The sequence below is a fragment of the Melospiza georgiana genome, chromosome 21 (assembly GCF_028018845.1).
Source record: "Melospiza georgiana isolate bMelGeo1 chromosome 21, bMelGeo1.pri, whole genome shotgun sequence".
Taxonomy (NCBI): Eukaryota; Metazoa; Chordata; class Aves; order Passeriformes; family Passerellidae; genus Melospiza; species Melospiza georgiana.
Window position 1 is genome coordinate 6,972,121 of NC_080450.1, and position 7,964 is coordinate 6,980,084.

Here is a 7,964-nt window from a genome sequence, read left to right on the forward strand (position 1 = left end):
GCCTGGGTTGCCCAGGAGGTAGATTCCCCATCCCTGGAAGTGTCTGAGGCCAGATTGGCCTTGCAGCATGCTGGGGTGGTGGAAGGGAATGAGATCAGCTTTGTGGTGGATTCCAGTCCAAACCATTCCCTGATTCCATGATCTTTGAGGAGACAGACACAGCCTCAGATGGCACCACAGCTCTCCTGCACTGAGAACACAGCAGTGTGGGTTTGGGTGTGCTGAGCACCAGGATTGCCCCAAAATCTTCTGTGACCGTGTTCACAGGGGTCTGAGGATGAGGGGAGAGACGAGGATCTGACTCCATGTTTCAGAAGGCTTGATTTATTATTTTATTATAAATATTGCATTAAAATTATACTAAAAGAATAGAAGAAAAGGTTTCATCAGAAGGCTGGCTAAGAATAGAATAGCCAAGAAGAATGATGACAAAGGCTCTGTCTGGGACTCTCTCTCTGAGCCAGCTGACTGTGATTGGCCATTAATTAGAAACAAGCACATGAGACCAATCACAGATGCACCTGTTGCATTCCACAGCAGCAGATAATCATTGTTTACATTTTGTTCCTGAGGCCTCCCAGCTTCTCAGGAGGAAAAATCCTAAGGCAAGGATTTTTCATAAAAAGGTGTCTGCGACAGTCTTCAAAAATCAGTTTTTCCCCCACTTCTGCTGACATGCTTTGGCACAGGCTCGTGGACCCCAGTCCATTGAAGGTGAGATCTCCCTTTAACCCATCAGCAACAGCTTTCAGCCAAACCTGGAGGGAAGCTCTTTGCTCTCTGTTTCAACTGAAAAATTCAGAGAAATGGGGTTTTCTTTACCAGTGCAGTTTGGCAAGGCAATGCCAGGTGCGTCTGCTGCTATAAAATCCAACCCTGCCATTCCTGGCAGGGGCTGCTGTGCCCGTGGGATCCTTGGTGCTGATTTTGTGCCACGGGGAATTTTATCCTCAGCTGCTGTGGAAGTGCTGCCACTACATGATCCACACAGATAAAATGAGTTTATACGTCCTGGGGATCAGTGTGTGGCACTCCTCTGCCTGATGTCGGGGTGGCCTTGGGGTGCAGCACAAGGAGCCAAATTTCCAGCAATAATTTGGCTTTTCCTGCCCTGTACAGGGTGATTCTGGCTTGCACTGATTCCCAGTTCTCCTTCACACTTCACAGCATCAAGTCTCCAGATGAAGGGGAAACATTTCCCATTTTCCTAACCATTAAAACGTTCCTTGGTTGTATACAGCAGGTTCTGGGGTTTCTCTCCTCCCTCCCCTTCACTTGGTGATACTGTCATCCTTCTCCCTTTGGTGCTATTTCAGGATGGAAAAAAAAAATTAATTTAATTTAAGAATGAAAAAGCACACGTTTAATAAAGTTTACGGGTACTGAGAGGCTGTGCTCTCTTTTTGCTGGTGGCAGCAACCTGGAAAGAGGGGGTATAAAAAGAGGGAAAAACCACACAATTTATGGAAAAAGGAGGGAAACCACAAAATTTATGAAAAAAAGGGGGGAAACCACAAAATTACCCATTTGTGTCTGATTTTAGTGTTCTGAACCTCACTCACTCCATGGCTCTGCCTTCTGTGAACTCCCCAGTGGCATCACTGTTCCCATGACCTCTTGTCTTGCACCACACCAAGGTCAATGCCATACTCCTTTCTTTAAATTGCAAAAATCCTCAAAAATTCTGGTTTCCCTTAAAAATTCAGGTCTCCCTCAAAAATTCCTGTTTCCCTGTCTCCCCCAGTGCTCAGCCCTTTGCTGTCCCTGGCCCTGCCACGTCCACAGCATTTCTCCACTGAGATGGAAGAATTCCTGCTTGCCCTGACCAGGATTGTCCCAGTTCACAGTGAGTGAAACCCGAGGGGAAAGGAATTCCTCAAGAAATATACACAGTGGAGAAACCCCCCTCATGTATCAGCTTTGCTGTGTGGTCAAGTAAAATGATATTCTATTTACTTTTTCAGATGTATAAACAGATTAAATCCCAGGGAAAATATGCTCCCAAACTTCATAGTATTTTATTAAACCACTGAAGTTTAATATAATCTTTTGGCTTCCACAGAAAAAAAAATTTCCATTTATTTTTCTGAGTACCTTTGATTTTATTTTCTTTTAATTACGGTTATCCGGAGTTAACGATCTGGGGTTTGCACTCCACCCAGAAAGGACTATCCAGATTAGGAGTGGGGAATTCTGCTGAAATACAGAAATACAGAAATATCCATGTGGTGGTAAGAAGTCAACCACACCAGAAAACTCTGGAGAAGCCAATGTGCAGAATTAATTCTGGTTGCATTCCTCAGTTCATTTCTTACCTAAAATATTGGCCAGCCATGGCTTTTGTGAAGAGTTGTACCTCTGTCACTGTAGGACACAAAAGAACACAAGCTCACACTGCTGCTCGCAAGGTGAAGAAAAAAAGGGAGTTTATTTTCTGACTCCAACATTTATAGTTTTCCTAAAGTGACAGTGGATTGGAGGGTGACAGTGCCACCTCTCCAATGACACTGGACAAACCAACAGTCCATCAACTTTCTCCTCCTCCATAAAGGAATGCAAAACAATGAGTTATTTACAGAAAGTGTGTGAGAAAGTTCACTACAAGGATGTCAACATCAGAAAGATTAGAAAATCTTAAAAAAACAGGGTGACACACCTCCTCCATCTTCTGTCCATGCTGCTTTTCTGTTGAAAGTGAAGGGAGACGACCCATCTTTGTTGATCAGCATCGACCCCGATTTATTGATCAAATCAGTCACCTTTTATAATAGTGTTCATTAACTTCATGCATATTGCAAAATCCGAGCTCACGATAGGTTACAGAGAAAACTCTAACCCCTCCTTTTGTTTACAATACTCGTGGTTGTTTATTGAAACCAAAATTAGTGTTCTCACTAATATGAAAAGTTCTCAAAACCTTCATATCTGTTCCCAGAGCAGCCAAGGACTGTTATGAGAAGACTGTCTGAGAATCATGCTGTTTATAAAAAAGGTGCCTGAGAACCTAGTTACTTACAAAATCAAGCCTGGGAACTGCTGCTTTACAGCTACCTTTTACTTTCCCATCAGCTGTATACCTTCACGGCCTCTTTCTTTAAGCCATGCTTGAACCAGGCTCTCCACACTTTTCCATCCTGGGGAAATCTCTCCTGAGCTCATCTCCAGCTGATGAGCTCAGCCCTCATGGACACAACCCTGGATCATCCATCGGGGTGTGAAGCTGCATGAGAAGCCAACACCACCCTGAGCCTGGAACCTACAGCTGGCCCCTGACCTGCCAGTTGTGCTGGCCAAGGAATGCCCCACAGGCAGCCTGGCTCCTGGGGAAAGCTGCTGGGAGCCAAGCAAAGCCCCTCAGGAAAGACCCAGCACCTGCATTTCCATGTTATTGATTAGGAATGATGATGGCCATCGTAGTGGTGTGGTTCTTTTCCAGTTGTGTGGATTCTGGAGGGCAGATTTGGTGGTGTGAGCATTGCCCGAGGTGTTCAGGGCTGCAGAGGAGCTTCAAATGTTGCTTGTCAGCCCCACCAATGTGTCCCTGTAACTCAGATCAACTTCTTGAAATGGAGATCAGCTCTGGAAATGGAGATCAGCTTCTGGAGATGGAGATCAGCTGCTGGAAATGGGGATAAGCCCTGGAAATGGAGATCAGTCCTGGAGATGGAGAACACCTCCTGGAAATGGAGATCAGCTCCTTCCTGGAAATGGAATCAGCCCTGGAGATGGAAGGTGCTCCTTCACACCAGCCTCACTGAGTTTCCCCACTGGTGCCCAGGCAATGGTGAGGCTGGAGGTCAGACTTGCCTGGCCAGAGTTTCTCCGGCTCATTTCCTTTGTTCTTCCACCAGCTGCTGTGATTTAGGGGTGTGGGCAGCAGTCTAAAGGAAATGACTGAGAGGCATTGGCTGGAGGGCACTCACCTTCCCTGGGAGAGAATCTATAGATTTTCTATCCAGCTCCCACTGGGGACCCCCAAGGCTGGGCACAGAGGAGGTGGCAGGGCAGTGGGAACCTTCTCTTGAGCAGGACAGGATTGAGAACACAGGGGAAAGAGGCCAAATGCATCCTATTGACAGGGCAAACACAGTCACCATCTAATTCCTCACCTTTCTGCTCCCTCCCAGCTCTGCAGGACTCTGCCAGTGCACAGTGAGCACCAGTGGTGTCCTGGCATCCAGGGCTTTGGGGTGTGCAGGGCTGGTGGAGGCAGAGGGACCATCCCACCAGGCCTGATGGAATGCCAGGAGCCATCTCCCTGCTGGGTTTGAATCAGCTCTGTTCACTTCTGAGAGGGTCTGCTGGCCCTGCAGTCCAAGAAATGCAATTTAGGGGCACCTCCTCTCCCACCCACCTGCCACAGGAATTATAAAGAAAAACCCAATGGCAATGATACACCATGACTCAAAACCACCTCGCTGCTCCCCTTTCCTTTGACTCTGAGACCAAAACTCCTTCATTTTTCCACAAGGGGAAGAAGATTCAAGGTTAAATGAAGAAATTATTTGTATGACTTCTCCTGGGAGCTGCTGGGGCTCAGGGCACAGCCAGCTCTGCCTGCAGAAATTGGATATTAACCCTGAGTGAGCAAGATGGGAGCTCTGCCTGACCTGCAGTGAGCCTGGTGTCTGGGAGATGCTGTTGATGGAGTAAAGGGCTGCACAAACACTTCTGGGGTCATATCTGGGCTTCCACCAGCTTGGAAATCTTGTAAATTGGGAGGTAAACTATTAAAAACTACATCCCTCCTAGGCCTGCAGTGCTGGGCATGTGTATTGGAGGGAATTTAAAAGTAGCTATAAATAAAAAAGTGTTTTTCTTAAAAAAAAAGGCAGAAAAATCTAAACATTAACTATGAGAAAATAATTAGGTTATTAAAATGCTTCTGGTCTCAATAATCAAATCTGCCATTAGGCATTGATGAAGCTCAGACTTATACACGATGCAACATTTGGATTTTAGGAGAAAATCCAACTTTTGGATTTAAGAAAAAAAACCAACTCACACCAACCTTTCTATCAGCATCAAGTGCCAGATTGACAGAATTGACCTTTTGACAGAATTGACCTTTTTCCAGCAGAGCCTGGTCCTGGATGCAGCATTCCACAGCAGATCCCAGAATGGTTTGGGTGGGAAAGGAGCTCAGAGATGATCTCATTCCACCCAGGCAGGAACACCTCCCACTGTCCCAGGCTGCTCCAAGCCCTGTCCAGCCTGGCCTGGGACATTTCCAGGGATGGAGCAGCCACAGCTTCTCTGGGATTTCCAGGGAATGGGCACCCAAATTCAGAGTTTGGTGTCTGAACGACCTGAACCCCTGTCAGACACAATGTGCCCTGGATGGGGATGGCTGGGGGACAGAGAGGGGCTCGTGGTGTGTGACACACACAGGGGTCTTGGGATGAGGGAAGAGATGAGGATCTGGCTCCATGTTTCAGAAGGCTTGATTTATTATTTTATGATATATATTACATTAAAACTATACTAAAAGAATAGAAGAAAGGATTTCATCTGAAGGCTAGCTAAGAATAGAATAGCAAAGAATGATAACAAAGGTTTGTGGCTCGCAGAGTCTGATCCAGCAGACTCTGGTGATTGGCCATTAATTAGAAACAACCACATGAGACCAATCACAGATGCACCTGTTGCATTCCACAGCAGCAGATAACCATTGTTTACATTTTGTTCCTGAGGCCTCTCAGCTTCTCAGGAGGAAAAAACCCTAAGGAAAGGATTTTCCATAAAAGTTTTCTGCAACAATGGTGAACATTGGACCCTGGGCATTGTCACCCCAGAGGGCAATGCCACCCTCTGCAACCCCTGCCTGGACAGCCAAACCACCCCATCAGCCTGGGAAATTCATCCTGCTTTGACACCCCATATTTTACCAGCTTCACTGAAGGGAAAATTGTCATATGCTTCCACTTTTCGAGGAGCTGAGCTGTCCTTTTGATAGCAGCTGCCAGCATAAATATACATGAGAAACAGGTTTTCAGTTCCTGAAAAATGTCTAAAAATTGTAAACAATCCCCAAGTCATATGGGGATAAACAGTCAGAATTTTAATATTGTTTATAGTTTAAAAAAGCAACAGTTGTCTGAGTCGAGTCAAGCCAAGTCCTTTTGAACAGATAATTTTCAAACATTTGGTTTCAATTCTCCCAAACCTTCAGCAGAGAAGTCCCATTCATGGAATATTTAGCTTACAATTCAAAATGAAAAGTATTACAGAGTAGAAAATGGGATTTTCTATTTCAAAAAATAAATGGCCTCAGATACTGAACCATCTTGAAAACCCTTTTTAGAAAAAAAAAATTAAAGGAGAAAAAAAAAACACTCAGCCAAGAAGTTTATTCAGGCTGTTCTGCTGCTGAAAATTCCAGTTTTGCTGAGTTAGTTGTTTGTTTCACTTAACAAACAGGAATATTCAATCAAAAACACAGTTCTGCTTGTCAGGCTGAGAACAGACCTGGCCCTCCTTGTCCCCCACCCTCCAGCACAGAGATTCTGACAACTGGGGAGAGTGGAAAAGAGTTCTTTAATTTCCTTTTTGCATTAGAGTTCATTAGGAAAAATCCCCCTCATTGTGCCTGCATTTGCATGTCTTCTGTGGATGTTTAAATTATATTTTCCTGTGGTTGTTTGGGTTTATTTTTTCCAGTTTCATGTGTCTTTCCTCTATCACTGACACTGGATGGCTTCCCTGCTCACAATTAATTCCTGAAATAATTTATTTCACTTCTGTCACTGTTTCTCAGCTGGATGGCTCACACAAACAGAATTTGCTAGTTGTGTTGGTGGGAAATTATTTCTTTAAGCTATTGGTATTGGGGAATAATCAGTCAAGTTTCATGGCAGGACTCCTTTTCCCAGACTGGATAAGACATTTCTCAGGCAGAAAGGAAAAGCTACTAAAAAGCTTTACTGGATGCATTTTGGATGCTTCACTTTCCCTTATCATAGAAAATAATTAAGTTTGGAAAAGCCCTGTAAGATCACCAAATCCAACCATTAACCCAGAACTGCAAGGCCCACCACTAAACCATGTCCTCAGGGGCCACATTTGCACGTTTTTAACACGTCCAGAGATGGTGATTCCACCATTTCCCTGGGCAAAAATGCACCAGATCTGATGAGTTTTGAACCAGAATTTGTTTTTTATTCAGAGGGTGGGCAGGCCCTGGCACAGGGTGCCCAGAGAGGCTGAGGCTGCCCCTGGATCCCTGGCAGTGCCCAAGGCCGGGCTAGACAGGCCTCGGAGCAGCCTGGGACAGTGGGAGGTGTCCCTGCCCATGGCAGGGGTGGCACTGGATGGGCCTTAAGGTCCCTTTTAAAAAAAACCATTCAATCAATTGACATTTTGGTGTGGATTATTGCTGCTGTCGTCCGCCCCAGATCTCCTGGATGCACACAGAGGGGTTCATGTGGGACACTGGATGAGTTGGAGCTCTGGCAAACCGTCTGTGCAGAGCATCAGGGAGTTCCTGCCCTGAAACACAGCAGAAGCAGCAGAAAAAAAAAAAAAAAAGAAAGAAAAGAGCTCCCAGATGTTCCACTTAACTTTCTATCAGGCTCTTTGCTACCTGTGTGGCCTTGGCAGAGCCCTGGGGTTTCTTGGACGTGAGCTCCCCTGCTCCTGCTGGATCCATCCCAGGCTGGGAGCTGGCTGGTGCTCAGGGAGGAGCAGCCAAGCTGCAGCTATTTCCTCCTTCCTCTCCCAGCCCGTGGGCTGTGCTCCAGTGTCTCTGCTGAGAGGAGAAGTTTTTCTGGTTCATCACATGAAATAAAGATTGGAGGGATGAAAGGGAAGGTTCCAGAGAGCTGCAGGTGGGGAGACCTCACATAGCTGGAGGGCAGCTGTCTCTGTAGGGCTCAGTCCTACAGAATTTGTGCTTCACCCTTTTCCCTATTCCATCTCCAGGAATGAGAGATTTTTCCACTCTTCCTTTCCCCCAGCCCTTCTCC